Source organism: Mirounga leonina, unplaced genomic scaffold (assembly GCF_011800145.1).
Source record: "Mirounga leonina isolate KUSES-001 unplaced genomic scaffold, KU_Mleo_1.0 Mir_418, whole genome shotgun sequence".
NCBI lineage: Eukaryota > Metazoa > Chordata > Mammalia > Carnivora > Phocidae > Mirounga > Mirounga leonina.
The window spans coordinates 23,822,065-23,840,997 of NW_023270739.1; the positions used below are offsets into that span (position 1 = coordinate 23,822,065).

General features: G+C 40.5%; 1 long non-coding RNA gene across 2 annotated transcripts in view; it reads left to right on the top strand.

Moving 5' to 3' along the window:
* Positions 1-18,006, top strand: part of LOC117998894 — a 161,127-nt gene extending 143,121 nt beyond the window's left edge. For both annotated transcript variants that reach the window (XR_004676122.1, XR_004676121.1), the window contains one exon: positions 15,483-18,006. This is a non-coding gene — a long non-coding RNA (uncharacterized LOC117998894). The remainder of the gene's footprint in view (positions 1-15,482) is intronic.
* Positions 18,007-18,933: the final 927 nt, after the last annotated feature.

Sequence of the window (18,933 nt, forward strand, 5' to 3'; positions counted from 1 at the left end):
TATGAAGTACCTACACCCATGCTGGGCATTGGCTTTTTTCCCCTGACCCCTGAGGAGTATGCGACCACCTTTCTTCACAGTGACGGTACAAAGATGAATGAACCCTGTCTGACTAGACAGTAGTCACTGTCTAGTTGGAGAGTGGACAGATGCATGGTCTACTCCATATCACGATATGATAACTACAAAATGAAGACAGTGAATGAGTCTGAGGATACACATATTCTCCTGAAATAGGAAGAGCAAGGAAGAATAGAGTAAAAGATGAGGTATAAGAGAGAAAATGAAGAATAACCATCAGCCAAGAATAAGAGGATCAGGGACCTTAAGAAATAGGGAGTTTTAGAACAATTACCATGGAGGGGCGCCTGGGTGGCTCAGTTGGTTAAGCGACTGCCTTCGGCTCAGGTCATGATCCTGGAGTCCCAGGATCGAGTCCCGCATCGGGGTCCCTGCTCGGCAGGGAGTCTGCTTCTCCCTCTGACCCTCCTCCCTCTCATGCTCTCTGTCTCTCATTCTCTCTCTCTCAAATAAATAAATAAAATCTTAAAAAAAAAAAAAAAGAACAATTACCATGGGGAATAGGAAAGGAGTCAACTCAATTAGTTAAAGCAGTCATTCTCAACTTGGTGCAAAATAGAATCACCCTTATTAAAAAAAAGAAAAAAATACCGATGCTTGTTTCCTATCCCAGAGTTTCTGATTCAATTGATCTTGTTGATGGGGTTCAGTCATTGATGGTTTCAGAAAGCTCCCAAGTGATTCTCATGTGAGCTGGGATTGAGCAACACTGAAAATATTGCTGAATAGTGCTGAGAGGCTCATGCCTATCCTGCTTAAGTTGATTTCTCACTATTACTTACTCTCATATTCATTTATTTGTTCATTCAAAAATGTTTATTGACCACCCGTTATGTGTCAGGCACCTCACTAGGCAGAGATAAAGTTGTCTTAGTGCTTTGATAATTATTTCCCTCCCATTTGGGAGGGTTAAATCCTATTTATTTATTTTTAATTTTTTTTTAATTTGAGAGAGAGAGAGAATGAGAGCATGAGTGGGGTGGGGAGGAGCAGAGGCAGAGGGCAAAGCAGACTCCCCACTGAGCAAGGAGCCCAATGTGGGGCTCAATCCCAAGACTTCGGGATCATGACCTGAGCTGAAAGCAGCTGCTTAACTGACTGAGCCACCCAGCAGGCATCACACTAAGTGTGGAGTTTGCTTAAGATCCTCTCTCTCTCCCCCTCTGCCCCTCCCCTGCTCGTGATCACACACCTGAGCTCTCTCTCTCAAAAAAATAAAAAAAAAAGTAATAAAAGATATTTGAACACTTACTATGTATTATTGAAACTTTACAATGCCTACATGTGGTAGGCCCTGTCCTTGTTATGCTGCACATTTTATGAATGAAGGAAATGAGCCACAGAAAAGTGAAGTAACTTGCCCAAGGTCACACAGCTAGTAGGTGGCAGAGCTGAGAGGCTCTAGAGTGGTTTCCTTAACCACAAAGCAGCACTGTCTCTCTGCTGTACCTGTCTTCATGCTGAGTCCAAAGCCAGTGCTTCATAAATATATATCTTGAACCCTCAGAAATGCTGAAAATACTGTAAGCCAGATACAGTTAAAGTGATGGAGGGTGTCTTGTCCTAAATGAATGCATTTTACTGGCCAGGATGCAGTCACATGACTACATCTTGTTGCAGGTGAGGCTAAGAAATGCAGTCTGACTATGTGTAGGAGGAGACAAAAGGGTAAGTGAACACCTAGGCAGTCTTTGATATAGTCTCCTCTGAAGAAATAGAAGTTTAAATTTAATGTAGTCAAATGTATCCCTTTTTTTTCTTTATAAGTTATATACTTAGTGACTTGTTTAAGAAGTACTTCTCTATGGTAAGGACATAAAGATATACTATATTCTTTTCTAAAAGATTTCAAGTTTTGACTTACATATTTATAATCTACGTGGCATCAATTTTGGTATATGGTTTGAGGGAAGGACTACATTTCTTCTCTTTATGAGAGAGTGTTCTGGAAATTTATGACGCTGTTATTTGGTCTAGCTTTTTACTTTTGTGCTAATTCCTCTCAGCCTGAAAATTCATGTTCTTCGAGCTCTCAGAAAATTTCTTGAGTTCTTTTTTTAATAATTTTACGCTCTCTGCTTTTTCTTCCTGGAACTCCTATCAGATATTTGACCTGGATTGATCTTTTATATATTTTATCTTTTCTTTTGTACTAACCATCTTTATCTTTTGTTTTACATTTTTGTGTGTGGGTAATTTTCATCATGAATTTAATAATAATCATTATTGTTTCGCACAGCATGTTCTCAGACCAACATTGACAAAAACCATTCAAAAAAACCTGATGTAACCATTTTGGGTGAAGGTGACAATAAGATTGCAAGCCAACAGGTGTTCTGACACACATGACTCTTGCCTCACTGGAAACTTCATGCCAGAGCCTGGAAAACCCAGTCTGTGTCATTTCAAGTCTAATGTTCATGTACTCATGAATTTCTTCCCCTGCTTGTGCTCTCTTGCTCTCTATCAAGTAAATAAATAAAATCTTTAAAAAATATATATATTTTACTTTATTTTCCAACTGTTCTATTGCATTTTCAATTTTAGCAATTCTATTTTTAATTTTACAAGAACTCTTGTTCTCTGTTTTTTTTAAATAGCATTTTGATGCTGTTTTATGGATGCAATTATCTTCCTCAATCTTTCAGAAGATTAGAGTTCTTTTCAGTTTCCTATCTTTTCTTTGTTTACTCTGAGATGCCATTATCTGTTTGTTTTTCTTGGCATCTCTCTATTTTTAAAGGTCTCCCTATTATTAAAGTAGAGTGAGGAATGCTTCTGACCTGGGTGGGGCTTACTGCCTGATGGTAGTTGTTTTAGGGTGATTGGCAGAGAGTTGGCTCAAATGCTGGGAAACTTCCAAATGCCATTCTATGGAGGTCTTTTCTCTGGAGCCATTCATTTTTTTCCAGATAAGAAACTTCCTAATTCCTGTCTGGAGGAAAAAGGGCCTGGCTACCAGGAAACTGGTCAGGCATGTTTGGATGCATAACATTCATTGATTAAGTTTTCCAAATCAATCCCACCCTTTGCAGTGATAATAATAGAAGTGGCAAACTCATCTGTAGCTTACTCTGTGTCAGATACTAATCTAATTGCTTTACACTGTTAATTGCTGTAGTAACTTAATCCTCCCAACAAAGCTATGAGGTTCCAGAAGAGGAAACTGAGGCACAGAGTAAGTAACTTGCCTGAGATCACAGAGCTCCTAAGTTGTAGAATCAGGATTTGAACCCAGGCTCTTTGATGGACAACAGGGTGTATGCCATGCTGCCTCAATAGGAAAATGAAATAGGCTGGTATTTGAGCAATGTTAGTTCTGAGGGTACCACAAGACTGTGAGCTCCATGAGGCAGGGGTTTTGCTTCTTTTACCCATCACTGTACACCCAGGTCACAGATCAGGGCAATAAATTTTCATGACATGAGTGAACATGTAGTACCTTTCATACAGAAAAGGCACTTACCTCTCCTGAGAGTAGCCTCACTAAAGGAAGGTGTGTATGTGTCAATAGTGAGGCCCTCTGAGAGGCTTTTGGTTGCTAAAACTCACTTTTCCTTTTTTGTCAGGGAAATAAAGTAGATCTGAGGTTGAAGGGGAGGTGGTCCAAGGCACATTCCTTCAGTAGAACTTTGTCGTCCCTTCCAATAGTTGGTAACCTCATTCTTTATTCAAGGACAGCTACTATTACTTGGGGGGGTGAGCTTATTAAATTTTTCTTAATATTGTCTGCTGTAAATCAACATTTCTATCATTAGCTATCATCTGAAGTTCAGGGCAACCCCTAGTCCCCACCATTTCTATTAAAAAACAAAACAAAACAAAACAAAACAAAAAACAAGACCAAGGCTTGATTTTTATATTGTTCTGTCTGAATGAAGACTCCTACCATTCTTTTCCTTACAGAATGGCTTTAATTTTACAGTGATTATTTAAAGCATGAATTTCCTGAAAGGGGGTGACCTGAAGGCAATGGCATACACAGGCTTTTTACATGCTTGAGTGAAAAAAAAAAATCTGGGTCTTATTTCAAGGATTTATTGCTGTTTTGACGACATACTATCTTTTTTACTGAAATGTTTTTATAAAAATGGGCCCAGGCATAACTAGGATCTGAAGTTTTATTGCCAATGTCACTAATATTTATGGTAGTTTGTAGAGTAGAAATGATTCATTTTGTTTAGACCGCTTGTTTGCAATTCCGAACTTCTCAATGGCTTATGGTTAAGGAAAACACTTTTTGTGGATTTTCCTTGTTTTAGGAAGAAGGCTACCTTAGTCAGTTCTGTCTGCCATAACAGAATACCACAGACTGGGTGGCTTATAACAACAGACATTTATTTCTCACAGTTCTGGGGGCCGGGAAGTCCAAGATCACAGTGCTGGCAGATTAGGTTTCTGGTGAGAATCCTCTTCCTAGTTCATAGACAGCTGTCTTCTTGTGTCCTCACATAGCAGGAGGGACAAGAGAGCTCTCTGGGTCCCTTTTATACAGGCACTAATCCTATGCATGAAGGCTCCACCCTCATGACCTACTCACCTCCCAAAGGCTCTACCCCCTAATGCCATTGCACTGGGGGTTAGGATTTCAACATATGGACTTTAGGGGGATATAATCATTCAATCTATACCTATGGTTCCTCTAATAGTTTTTCTAAAATTAAACAGAACAACTAACCTGGAGAAAGTATATTATAAGGTGAAAATGAGCAATTTCTTAAAAGAAATTAGCAGCTCTCAGGAATTACTTGGTTATAAGTCACAGAAATCCATTCTATCTATATTAAGCAAAATAGGAACAATTTTAGAAGATTATGGAAGCCAAGGACAGAGAATACAAAGAATGATTTGAACCAGGAATTAGACAGTCAAAGCCTGAGATTTCTCTCCCACCTCCCACATCCTCCCTCTCTTCCTTCCCTCTTTCCTTCCTCAGACCTCCCAAGTGCCAAGCACTGTGAATACAGTGGAGAAATAGTCAGATGAGAGCTCAGAGGCACAGAGAATATATGCTAAAGAGTGTATATCCTTGTAGGAGGAGATAGACAATAAGCAAGCCTAAGTCAAACAAAAATAAGATTCTTATAAATAAGGTGACCATAAAATCTGTTGCCCACATTTGAGAGCCAACAGGGTACTATTAATAGTCACACTTGACAATAAGTGTAAACCTGTCCAGGGCACACCGGAAATGTCATGGGCAAAGGACTATGGAGAGAATTAGAAGAGGGTAATGTGGTAATGACTGCATGGCTACTTGAGACTGGTGACAAGAGGTGTTCTATGTAAGCTGAGACCTCAATGACAAGAAGGAGCCAAGCGTAGGAAGATGACAGGGATGAGCCTTCTAGGCAGAGAGATCAACTAAAGGCTCTCAGGGAGGAATGGGCATGGAGCATTTGCAGAACACAAAGAAGGCCAGTGTGGTTGGCGTGCAGTGGACAGAGAGAGCTTGGCTGGGTTGGGACCAGAGACATAGGCAGGGGTCATGTAAGGTCAAACCTTCTGGGCATTAATAAAGAGTTTGGCTTTGTTTATACAAAGCATGTTGGGAAGCCACTGAAAGGTTTTCGGCAAGGAAGTGACGTGACCTGCTTTACCTTTACAAAGAGCACCCTGTAATGTTATATAGTTAGGGTTTTTAAAACAATTGTTTGCAATGTTTTTGATCTTTCCCTTGATATAGTTATTTATTTTAAAGTTCCTATTTTGAAGAGATGCAAACTTAGGTAAAACCATATCATTATATATCAGATGATATGATATCTGAGATTTTCCTTAAAATTAGAGGTTAGATGAAACAAGATTGGCCGTGATTGGATACTTGTTGAATTGGGGTTTGGTTTACTATTATTTCTACTTTTGTATATGCTTGAGGTTTGTTTTTTTTTTTAATAATGAAATGTAAAAAAAAAAAAAAAAAAAAGGCTCACTCTGGCTGTAGCTGTATGGAGATTGTATTGTGAAGGGGTAATGGGCAGGAGGGCTGGTTAGTCCAAAAGAGCCCGCCTGGGAGCTAGTGATGGATGCGTTAGGCTGGGTGTAGTGTGGACACAGAGAAGTGAGTGGATTGGGAATGGGACCAGATATGTTTTGTAGCTAGAGCCAACAGGACATACTGGCAGTGTGGTGAGGAAATGAGAAGATCCAATGGTAACTCTGGTTTTTAGCTTGGCAACTGGTTGGATTAAGATGCTATTGGCCAAAAAACGGAAGATGTAGGAGGAGCATGTTGGAATGGGGAGGGAAGAAAAGTTCTCTTTTGACCATGTTAAGCTTCATATTATACATTCACATGGAAATGTCCAGTAAGCAAGCCTGGAATTGTGCTGAGAGGACAGAGATGTTGTGTAAGACGCCTCTTAGGAGCCACATCAGGTGCTCTCAGACTCACCTGACCCACGAGCCTCTGCTTATTTGTTCTGTCTCTGTTGCTGGTTCTGCGTGGGCTCCCACTGACTTTTTTGTAGGTGGCAACCTGACAAATGCCTGTTTCCCAGGTGTCTGTCATCTTCCACCCTGGGGATTCCCTACTGATGCTGACCTGCTCAGGGCCTGTGTAAAGCAAGTGGGAAGTGAGGAGGAGTTAACACCTCATGGAGAAAACCTTTGGCCAAGGGGGAATGGGAGCCAGTGGATAAATTCTTCCCTTTTCCTCTCTCTGGAGCCAGTCCTAAGATGCATTCACTCATGTGGCCTGTTGGAAGATGGTCCTTGGAGATGGAGCAATCGGTCATGCTTGATCCCAAGCAGAAGCCAGCTCTGTAATGCACCACTGTATTTGTTTTCCTTCCTTTCCTGCCTCACTCTCCTTTCCTCAACATCCATCTAGGTCCCATCAGCTGTGGTAGGGAGGTGGGTCATGGATGAGGCACAGTTGTCAAAGACCAGGATATGCATAAGGTAGGCACCCTAAGAAGTAACCCCAGCCTCACCTTCTAGACTTCCTGTCCTATAAAAGTGCTGAAGAACAGGTTGGATGCATTTGGCTAAGCTGTTTTTTGTTTGTTCGTTTGTTTCTTGGGATATTCTTGCTATAGGCATAGCAATTGTAGTCAGACTGTGTTCTGAGTTTTAGTTTGGGACATTTGCTCTCTATAGCTGCAGGGAAACATCTTTTTTTATTAGACCCAATCAATCATCTCAAAGTGTTTGAGTGTAGGAGGAAATTCAAATAGAGATAGAGAGTGTGTGTGTGTGTGTGTGTGTGTGTTTTCCCGTTACTGGTATCTTGGCTCCCGGTTCTTGCTGAATATAGGAGGACTAATATTTTTTTTCTGTGAGGGGAGGAGTCTTGTGTAGTGATTTGCTCCCAGGAGCCGATGAGCCCATGGCCCATTTAGGGGAATGTTCTGGGAGTCTCTTTTGGAGTTGTGCTCCTGGTAGTGTGGGGGCAGAGGAGTTCAGAGCTTAATGAATCAGTGTTTTGGCCTTTATTACTATTTGTAAGTCTCCGTGCCATTGTATTGTTCAGGGTTGCCATGTTATTCCTCCAGCCAGGCAGAAAAGTATCTTGGTTGGGAGCTCGGGCCTCTTGTCAGATCTGGTTTAGGTCTCTACTCTGCCATTTACTAGTTGAGTGACCACGGGACATTAATAATGTACACCTTCTTTACGTGGTTCCACACATTACGAGGAAATGTGTGAAGAGCATTCAGCAAGAAGCCTAGCACAAAGTAGACATGGCACAAACAATAATGGTTTAATTTCTAGAAGGACCTATTGGCATAAAATGCTGCTGTTGGATGCTCAGTGCAGTGTATGGTCTAGAGAAAGAAGACAAAGCTATTTGGTGAATGAGGTGAGATTGGGGAATAGAGGAGCACCAGATAGAACATGGGATTATGGAACTTTAGTTAGTGAGGTGGATTTTGATTCAAATCTTGAATATGCTGCTTGGACCCTTGATGAAGTTGTATCACTAAGCCTCAGTTTCCCATCTATAACATGGGAATAGTAATGTTTACCTCATGGGGTTGTTGTAAAGTAGAGATCAATAAAACACTAAGCATAAGGCCTGACATATAGTACCTATTCGTTAAAGAGCTTTGATGGTTAATAAGAGTAGATGGGAATCATTGCTAACACAATAGAGGTAGTGTAGCTGAGTGGGACAGAGTGGCCTTCTGCCTTCCTGAAATTGCACAAAATTAGGCATTATCCACTTTGCAAGGGCAGATGCTGACCCTACCCAAATCTCAGTTCTGATGATATCACAAAGGTTGTTAGATTTGACATGACAAGGGCCCCTTTCAAACACACATAAGTTAGTAATAATCTTGGACACGAATCTTGGATACCCCATCTTTCATTTTGCATTGGACATCTCACCTTTCTGTTAAAAGCAGTATATATTAAATCTCATTTTTCCCCCCTTACTCTTTTGAATCTGATCACTCAGGCCTTGATAAAAATCCTTGTTCTGGAGTTTGTTCAAAGTTCACGGGAACAGCATCACAATGTATTATGCTTGCCAAAATCGCTTACGCGGAATTGAATCACAAGGAAACAATCAGATTAACTCAGAATATGGTATGTTCCACAAGACAACTACCCTGGACTCTTCAAAAAACTTTAAAAACAAAGCAAAACAAAAAAGTCAGGGCTGGAAGTATATAAACTTAGATTAAAAGAGACTAAATATACATGATAACCAAATGCAATGTGTGAACCTTGAATGAATATGGGGAGCCCTCCCCATCAAAAAAAAAAAAAGGGAAGAAGAAAAAAGTCCAACTATAATGCATATTATGGGACAACTAGGGAAATGTGATTGTGTACTGTGTATTATATAATATTATCGAATTTATGATAAATTTTTTGGGTATGACAATGGTATTGTGGCAATGTAGGAGAATATTCTTGTTTTTTTTAGGCAATACGATGTAAATATTTAAGGGTGAGGTATTATAATTTCTTCAACTTACTTTCAAATGGTTCAGTAAAAAGTATGTAAATGTGTACATCTATATCCATAAGTATATAGATGTATAAAGAGAAAGAAAATTTTCTCTGGAGCATTTGGAACATGGAAAATGCTAACAACTGTTTAGGTTCATAGCTATTCATTAAACTGTTCTTTCAACATTTCTTTTTTTTTTCTCTTTCAACATTTCTAAAAGTTTGACAACTTTCAAAATAAAAAGTTGGGGGGAAAAAGTTTGTGGAAGAAAACCAGCTAGCCAGTCTGCATGTTTTCTTCCAGTGAGTGTTTAGTGAGAAGTCCTCGATTTAACCTCACAGACACTGGTGCTTTTATCCTTTCAGAGACTAAGGGCTCACATGATATATTTAAGCTGATGGCCAGTTCTCACCTGGGAAATCCTTGGTTCTTTATAATCTTGCAGCTGAAAATCTGGAGTAGAAGATAGATGTGGAGAGAGGGCTTGTTCAAAAAAGGAAGCAATAAAAGAAACATGCATTTGAGAGGGCAACCACTAAAAAACCCTAAGGAAGTAAAGTCCTTTCAGTTTTCAGGATCTGTGTAAATTTAGTAGGAATCTTTTCTGCCTAGGTGATGAAGAATAAGAATTCCAGGGTAAAAATAATTCCGGAATTTTCACCTGGAATTTTTAGGGGAAATCAATTTAACTAGGAGAAGGAATTTCTTTTCAAGAATGGATTTATTAAGGACAGATGGGTCCTGGGGTCATTCTTCTTGGAGCTTAATTACCATGTTCTGAAGCAGTTTGAGATCTTAATGACTTGACTCATTCATATCCACTGGTGTCAAATTTAAAACCAACCACACAAAATGTTGGGGGCAAAAAGTAGTCCAGTAAACAAACTTATTAATAGAAATGAAATTCCACAGGGAACACAGATACACACAAGTCAGGGGGATATTAAATTCCTGTGATAAGTTAGCATGGATTAAGCAAAACTTTTTATAGTGCAAGTTCTTAGTATCAAATTTTGAAGCACAACAACATCTGATAATATAATTATAATATTTATATTAACTATTTCTAGTAGGTTGCAAATAATGCTAAAAGGATATATTGAAGGAAAACACTGGTTCACTCAATAAATAATTATTGGATACCATTCTGTTCTGAATTTGGGAATAAAATCAGGGACATATCTTCCTGGAGTCTACACTCCACCAAGGTAAACTTAAATTATTACGTGATAAGCTACAATAGCAGCAAATGCTACAAAAGAGTAGTTTGTAGATCTGACATTTGGAATAGCTTAGATTTTGTGAGCACTAATAATCACAGAAGAAAATTGTCAAATGTAGAACTATTTTTAATATATTTAAAGTTTTTCTGAATTTTTTCATTGTACGAAGGCTTTATGGAGGCTTTAATTTTCTAAGACAACTTCTTAAATACTGAAGGTTTGAACTTTTGTTCTCTTGCTTAGGTCTCCCACCCCAATACTTGCAGACAGAGTGATTGACAGGGTCAATAGCTATGCATGTGATTGTTGGCAGGAAGGTTGCATGGGACATTGCTCACAGTCCTGTATTCCACCAGCATGGCAGTATGCCCAGTGGTTAAAGATACCAATACTAGTGTTAGATTCTTGAGTTCAAGTCCAGGCTCTGCCACTTGGTAGCTGGGTAGTATGGGCAAGTTACTTAACTCTCTTAAGCCCAGTTTCCTCAGCTGAAAATGAAGATAGTAATAGTAACACCCTCCTCAACACTTTTTTAATTTTAGCATTCTAAATAAGATAATGCAGATAAAGCATTTGGCAGAAAGTAAGTCCTCAATAGATTTTAACTATTTTTTTATTTGAAAATCTATTTGGCTTTATTAAGCAATTCGTGAATCACGCAGCATCCCATCTAGCAAGTGGAGGGGAGCTCCGTAGATTTTAACTATTATATGGTTACTCTAATTTTTATGACTAGAAGGTTGTCTGATCATGCCCACTCTGGGCATGCTCACTGGCTTTTTATTCTTATTTTTCAAGTTGAATGCAGGCAGATCCCTGATTTCACACCAAATGCATTAATTTTCTAGTCTTGTATACACACAGTAATCAAAGTGGGCTTTTACTGCCCTAAGGTCAAAAAACATAAAATTTTATCTGTAGTATGAACACCCAAATTTGACATAGGAAAAGAAGTTTGAGAGTATCAGAGATTAGTACAAGAAAGTGCAGGCTTTTAAAAGGCAAATACGCAAAGTTGAGAATGGTCTTTTCCCTGAATGAACGTCTGGAATGACTGCAGGTAGATCAGTACTCTCATGATACCAGCTAATGCCAGCTACTTCTGAGTCCAAGGGGGCTTTTTTCCTAGCAATTCTGGGAAATCCACATCTTTTTACTTTTGTTTTTTTTGATGCTGCCCAGTGTGACAGAGATGGCTAATTGCCACAATATTCATTTCTCCCTTCTTTTTTGTTAGAGGGCAGTGATTTTTAGTTGGACCGTTGGCTACTCAGAATATGGACTACATTTCCCAAGCTCCCTTGCAGCTAGGTGTGTGGTCATGTGACTAAGCTCTAGCCAAAGGGCTGTGAAGAGATGTGTTCTTGCAAGGGAAGGTGTACTTTCCTTTCTTTTCCTACTCAGTCAGGATGTGGATGTTGTGGTGAGCTACCTGGATCATGCAGATGAGAATAACACCCTAAGAAAGGTAGAAGGAACTCGAGTTTGGACGCTATGGAGCAGCCACATTATATGAGAGAAAAATAAACTTCTATTCTGTTTAAGTCATGGTTACTTGGTCTCCATTACTGCAATTTTATCTATATCATAAATAATACAGGCAGGAATGAATATGTAAGTAGAAGTGTCTTCCCAGCACGTGTCTCCTCCCCCCCCCCCCCCGCCCCCAACCCTTGTTCTTTTGCCTGGCTTGAATCCTGGGGAATAATGCTGCTGTGTGGGTGTGGGTGTGTGGGTGTGTGTTTTGTTTTACTCCACGTGTGAGAATTCATTCGCTGAACACACACAGTATTTATACTGAGAGTTACAGGTATTTTACCTTGTATATACATATATACGTATACCTGTATATCAATCATAATTCCCATGTTTAATGAACATACAGTCTAGATTGGAAAATCTAATAGTATGAGAAATAATATATGGCCAAATGAACAAGATAATGGGCATTAGAAAGTTTCTGAAAGCCTGGACCATCATTTTCACTTTGAACCCAATGAATTACCTGTGAAAGTAGAAAGCTAGTCTCTGGAAGGACAAGGGATGGGAGTTGACTTCGTTTGGTTTTCCCCACTGTTTATAGAACACCCTACTCACAGATTTCTTTCAGTTCTGTGTCAGGTTGCCCCCTCCATGGTCTTCCGGTTCTTCTTGGGCACCCTCCTCTTCCCCACCCACATAATGCCCCCCGCTCCAAGCCTGGCCCTCCTTCATCCCTTTGTGTGAGGTAAGCAGCCAGCATCACTGCCCCACTTTCATAGACAGAGCAACTGAGTCATTTTGCTATTGTTGCTGGACCAAAGTTAACCAGTGAGTCATTCTAAAGTCCTAGAACGGGATCCTAATTCTTGTTCTTGGCACCATTTGCAGAACCGAATTAGACGGAAGGTACAAGAGGATGCTGGCCTTTGAACAGCTCAGAGAGGAATGCATTTGCGTGTGACTTGGTTAAAAACAAGGATTAACTCTCTCTTGAAACCTGCCCGCCTGAAAAAGAAAGGGGAGAAATGTATCAGTGTAACATCATCGTCATACCAAAAGGATGCTTAACTGCTCTCAAAATGTTCTGCAAGTTCTTTGGTTCATGCCTTCCTTGGTACTAGGTTTTTAAACAGAAAATATCTTGTTTGCAGTTGAGGCGATCAATTTTCTTCATCTTACAATAGTCGCATATGTGAATTTAGATCTGGGAGGAAACAATTTATTTCCTTCTTTTCACAAGAGAATCTTTAAAGTATCTAACAAACACAAAAATAAATTTTAAAAAAGTATCTAATAGACAAAAAATGAGCTTGCTCATGTATTAAAATTAGTAACACAAGCCATTCCAAACACAAGCTGTTCATATTTAGTAGGGAGATGCTTTTTATGTACCCTTTTCTGTATAGGTTAGAATTTCCTAAATTTTATCCTTTCCTGGGGTCTTTCTTTGCATCACATGTAACCCCATTTCTTCATCCTTTCACCCACCCTCCTAGCCAAGTTGATGAGAGGCACAGGGTGTCCCCACAGTAGTAACTCCGGATTTAAAAGTAGTAACAGTGTCAGTTTGAAGGCAGGTTACAGCTTTTGTATATTAAATGTAGTGACTTTATCCTTTGTTTCATAGCTATGGGAAAAGGGAACATTTTGGAAAGCAGAGAGAGGATTTCTTACGGGTAATCCAGGAACCCTTAAAGCTGTCTTTCTTAAAATTACCACCTGCAACAACCCTTTGGACTCTACCCAGACACCCTGAGTCAGGATCCCTGAAGATGGGTCATGGGATTCTGAACTTTAACAAACTTCCCAGGTGGTTCTTATATCCACTAACGGTTTGAGAATCTCTGCTCTGAGGAGTCTGTAGATGGTGTTGAGGGGCTTCATATACAAAGTGTGGTGCGAGTGCTCATGTGCATTTTTCTGAAGGAGATTCTCAAGGAGTTCTGTGACCCCAGAAAAGGTTACGTCCCTAAATGGCCAATAAATGTAGGAAAAAAAGTCCTATCTCACTTATTAGTGAGCAGGAACTAAAAAATATTAGTGAACAGAATGAAAAATCTGACACAGTGTTTGGCAGATATCTAGAAAAGTAGGAATTCTCATACATTGGTTATGAGAACTAATGGTTACAGACATTTTGGGGAGCAATTTGACAATAGCTAGCAAAATTTAAAGTACATTCTCCTTACAACCCACTTTTCAGTAAGTACAAACTCGTGAATGTATGACCATGTCTTGTTTAAGCATATTCTATGGGGTATTCTTTGTTTATAGTCGCAAAAAAATTGGAAATAACCTAAATAAAAGGTAATATAATTAGTGTTCAATTACTATAAAGTGATTACAAGGAATGATCTAAATCCACATATTAATAACTATGAAAATAGGGGTGCCTGGGTGGCTTAGCCGGTTAAGTGTCTGCCTTCAGCTAAGGTGATGATCCCAGGGTCCTGCACCTGACTCCGTGTCAGCGGAGAGTCTGCTTCTCCCTCTTCCTCTGCCCCTCCCCCCGAGTCATGTGCTCGCTCTCTCTGCTCACTCTCTCAAATAAATAAATAAATCTTTAAAAAATTATGAGAATAATAATAGTTAATACATGTTTACTGGCACAGTTCTAAGAGTTTTGCATATATTAACAAAAATTCTGGATCTCAGGACATAATATTGAGTGGAAAAAGCACATCATAAAATGATACCCATTGTGATACTATTTATGTCTAAAAGTACAAAATAATGCCTACCTTATATGGTTTATCAATACACATGTAGTAAAAATATGGAAACATGGATTTCCCAAATATACACAAAATTCTCTGTAATTGTGGTCTAGGGTGGCACTAGAGAGGGCTTATAAGACTGGAGGCATTTTGGGCGCCTGGGTGGCTCAGTTGGTTAAGCGACTGCCTTCGGCTCAGGTCATGATCCTGGAGTCCTGGGATCGAGTCCCACATCGGGCTCCCTGCTTAGCAGGGAGTCTGCTTCTCCCTCTGACCCTCCTCCCTCTCATGCTCTCTGTCTCTCATTCTCTCTCTCGCAAATAAATAAAATCTTAAAAAAAAAAAAAGACTGGAGGCATTTCGATCTACTTCAATTTATCAGATATATGTCATTTTCAAAAGACCTGTAATTAACAAACACTTATATAGTACTGTACTCTCACAACCAATCAGCAAGTTGTGATGATTAATTTTATATGCCAACTTGACTGGGCTAAGGGGTATCCAGAGAGCTGGCAAAATGTTATTTCTGGATGTATTTGTGAGGATGTCTCTGGAAGAGATTAGCATCTGAATCAGAAGACTGAATAAAGATCACCTTACCCTATGCAAGTGGGCATCATCCAATCCATTGAGCACCCACAGAGAGCAAAAAGGCAGAGGAAGGGCAAATTTGCTCTTTGCTCGAGGTGAGGCATCCATCTTATCCTGCCCTCAGACATCTGTGCTCCTGGTTCTTGGGCTTTTGGATTCATACCAGGACTTACACTGTTGGCCCCAACTTTTAGATCTTCTCAGAATTCATGATAATTAGGGAATAGAGGGCTTGAGGTTGCCAGCCATGTGCCTTAAATTTAAGATTAGGAAAACTGGAAGAACTCCAAATATGCAATTTTGATTTAACAAAAGCAAGTGTCTTTCCCTCTTTCCCCACCCCACTCCATATTTTTAAAAAAATGCGGGGGGGGAAGCCCAGGAAAAAAAAATTGGTTATGGCTACTCAGGTAATTCTCCTTTCAGCCAGATTTCAAATTTAGAGCTCTTTACTTCCAACTTCTCTGTCCTCTTTGATGACAGGATTAAGTGGATGTACAAGGACCTGCACATTTGGTACCAGCATCCTCCCAGTTCACCCCATACCTCACCCACGTGGACTCATCATCCTCATTTTTGTGCTGCCAAACTTTGCGCATACCACTTCCTTGCCTGGGAAGGATTTTCTGGTTCTGCTCACCTGGAAAAGCCCAATCATTCTTCAAGAACCAGCTCCAAGGTCACCTCCTCTATGAAGGCTCCCCTGAGAGAGGAGGGAACTGTCGTCTATACACTCAGTTATTCACCCACACATGCTTATTGAGTGCTGTCCGCACCCTTCAGCCAAGACCACCAGGAACATGCCAGCAATGAACTAAGGTGGGTTTATTACTCATTGATGGAAGGAAAACGTACTCCATGGGTCATCTCTGTAACAGAGTGTTACAGAGAACTTATTATAAGATTTGGGCTTTGGTTGGCTGATTTAGGGAGTGTCTAAGAAATCAAGAATCTGCTCTAAATTGGAAACCATCAGAGAGTGAGGGCAGTTCTATGACTGGGTTTGATGGGTGGCACAGTGACCTTGTTTTTGTCTTTGCATAGACAAAATTATGCAGTGACCTTGTTTTGTTGCACTTCATCATGGTTCAGAGTAAGTTTATCTGAGGTTGGTGTTCTGTGAGACTGTTCATGTGCAACAGGAGAACAAAATGGCCTGACTATGAGTGTCCGACCAGCTTGTAATACTATTACAGTCCACCTGTGATTATTTGTGGGTGTCGGGGGCTACTTTCTTTTTTCTTAGCACCTACAGTACAGCAGTTGTTGGGCTGTGATATTGTCTGTATGTCTGTTATATCACTCAGCATGTTGTATTGTGTAGCGACAGTGCTGGTATCTCTTGCCATTCGAACCCTCCCCGACAGTGAGGCGGCCATGGGATGTTGGTGGGACTGACCCCACCTCCAGCTTCACTGATGAGTCTTGATTTGTCTAGAACACCCCAGTGACTGGTTCTGGGATGGGCACTGCAGATGGTGTTTCCTGGAAATGGACACTGAGATTTGCATGCAGAATAGTTAGGGGGGAAGGCTCACAGGAAGGATGTAGCAGAGCGAGGGAAATCCAATGGCGCAGTGGGAGAGGTTGACCTGTTGTACGTTTGCAACAAAGGCTGCATCTGATCCTCTACGGGAGCTCTGGAGCTGGGACGTCCCTTCTGAGAGGTCTGAACTGAGACAGGACCAGGCTTTTGTACCCACCCATTGATCAGCCATTGGAGGCAGTTTCTTCCCAAAAGGGGCAGGCAGCTCCTTTGGGCTAGAGCAATGCCTAAAGAGGAACTCATTTACGAACTACCAACAACGATCACTCCCAGCAGTGGGTGATGAGAGTTTCAATCCTGAAAGGAAAATCTAGGGAACTATGACAAGTTGTGTTTATGGGAGAGAAGATGAAAGATAAGATAGGCAAATGCCCATCTGATTTTTTAAGAAAGAGGAAGGTAAATTCTGCAAGTGGTCTAGTTTCTTGATTATCTCACATCAGGTTCTAGAAGAGATGTTGAAATCTTAGTGAAGGAGAAGAAGCAATGTTTACCAGGATATGCTCATTAATAACAACAAAAAAGTGCAAAAATAGTCAAGGGTTTGCATGATGTGACATGACCATGGAATTCAATGTAATGGGGATAAACGAAAGATACTGTATTTGTTTCCAAAACACCAATGGCACACTTTTAGGATGTGACACGGCTTAGCAGTAGTCTGTGTGACAAAGGCAGAGAGATTTTATTTGAAAATAAATCCAATTTGAGTCACCTATGTGATGTGATCATGAAGAAAGCCACTGCAGTCCTGGGTTGCATTAAATTAAGCTTAGTTTGGTCTTGTGACTTACTGATTGATGTGCAAGTCTTATCTGATGACCTAAACAGAAACAGATCCTGTTTGAACACCCATTTTGAAAAATTAGTTGTCCTTCCTCCCTCAAACCTGGCAGAGTCTTATTGAGAAACCAGTATGTGTGATTCAGTCAAGGGTAGTACCTGCTTATGGATCACATTTGTGGCTGCATGGCGAGTAAGGTCCACCCAGGTTCAAGTGATCTGTCTGTCTATTCATGTGCCATTACCATGCTATATTAATTATAGAGGCATTTTGGTATATGACTATCTGAAAGAGCTAGTCCTCCTGCATAGCTCCTCCTTTTTAGTGTTTCTGAGAAGATTTTTGTTGGTGTCGGTGATCTATAGGTTCCTATCCTCTCTGACCCCTATCTCCTCATTTCACACGAGTTGAACATGGGTGTGGATGCGAAAAAGGAAACAGTGCTTCTGGGCATTCACCTCTGTCTCTCTCTCCCTGCCCCTACACTCCTCTTTCTCCAAGAGACTTGGTGAATGTGGGCTCTGTTGACAGACAGACACAATCTGACTTCCATTCTTGGCTCAACTGCTCATCCCCTGCAATCCTGGACAAGTCCCCTAAAATCCCTAAGCCTCAGTTTCCTCATCTATAAAGTGGGCAAATGACGCCTTCCACAGAGTGAGAATGAAGGGAAATGATATGCAGAAAGCACTTAGCCCAGAGCCTGGTACAGAGAAGGGGCTCCATAGATGGCAGCCATGTTCGCTGTTGTTCTTGTAGCAGATGGTGCTTTGTTATTATGGTTCCTGTTATTGTTAGCATCAGCGACTCCTTTATTTCCTTCCTTTTGATTCATGCATTTGAATGGGGAAAAGAAAGACATCTCCATTTTATCTAACCCTTCCTTGAAATCTAGCTTTTCCTTCTAGTAAGAATGCAGGCAGCAGACTGCAGTGGTGTTAGCATTGTGACTTTGTCACCATAGAAATCACAGATCTTTTCATATTACCTGATAGTCTCAAAACGTCTCCCATTGCTCTTTGAAAGGACAGTAGTTATTTGACCCGTCATCAGATCTTAGTACTTAAAGCACTGATGAAGGAGTACAAATATTACTATGACATACTGTTTAAATATTTGATAACCATAACAATGTAGTTGTTTTCTTTTATAGTTCTACGTATTTAAAACCTTATTATGAGAAGGTGTCTGTGGGCTTTACCTGCCTGCCAACAGGCACCATGGTGCATAAAGGGTTAAGGGCCCCTGCACTGGGGCCATGTTGCCTCTTCTGGCTGGTCAGCTCAGTTGGTTAAAGAGCAGTGAAGGTCACAGGGTCAGTTCACCTCACTTCATTCTATTCCTCAGCCCCAGAGGCTGGGCAGCATGTCCAGAGACACAGAACAGGGTAAGACCCACCAGAACAAGCCCATCTCTTTGGCAGGTAACAGAATGTCCTGTGGATGGCGGATTAGGCTTGGCATAGCATTATGGGAGGGGTGGGCTATTTGGATATGAAAGTTGATAGTTGGCAAAACATAATAAAGGGAGAAATGAATCGCTTGTAACTGATGGTAGGCCCTGTGACTGATCAGCAGTTCTTCATTCTGACTGTCTCTCTCAGT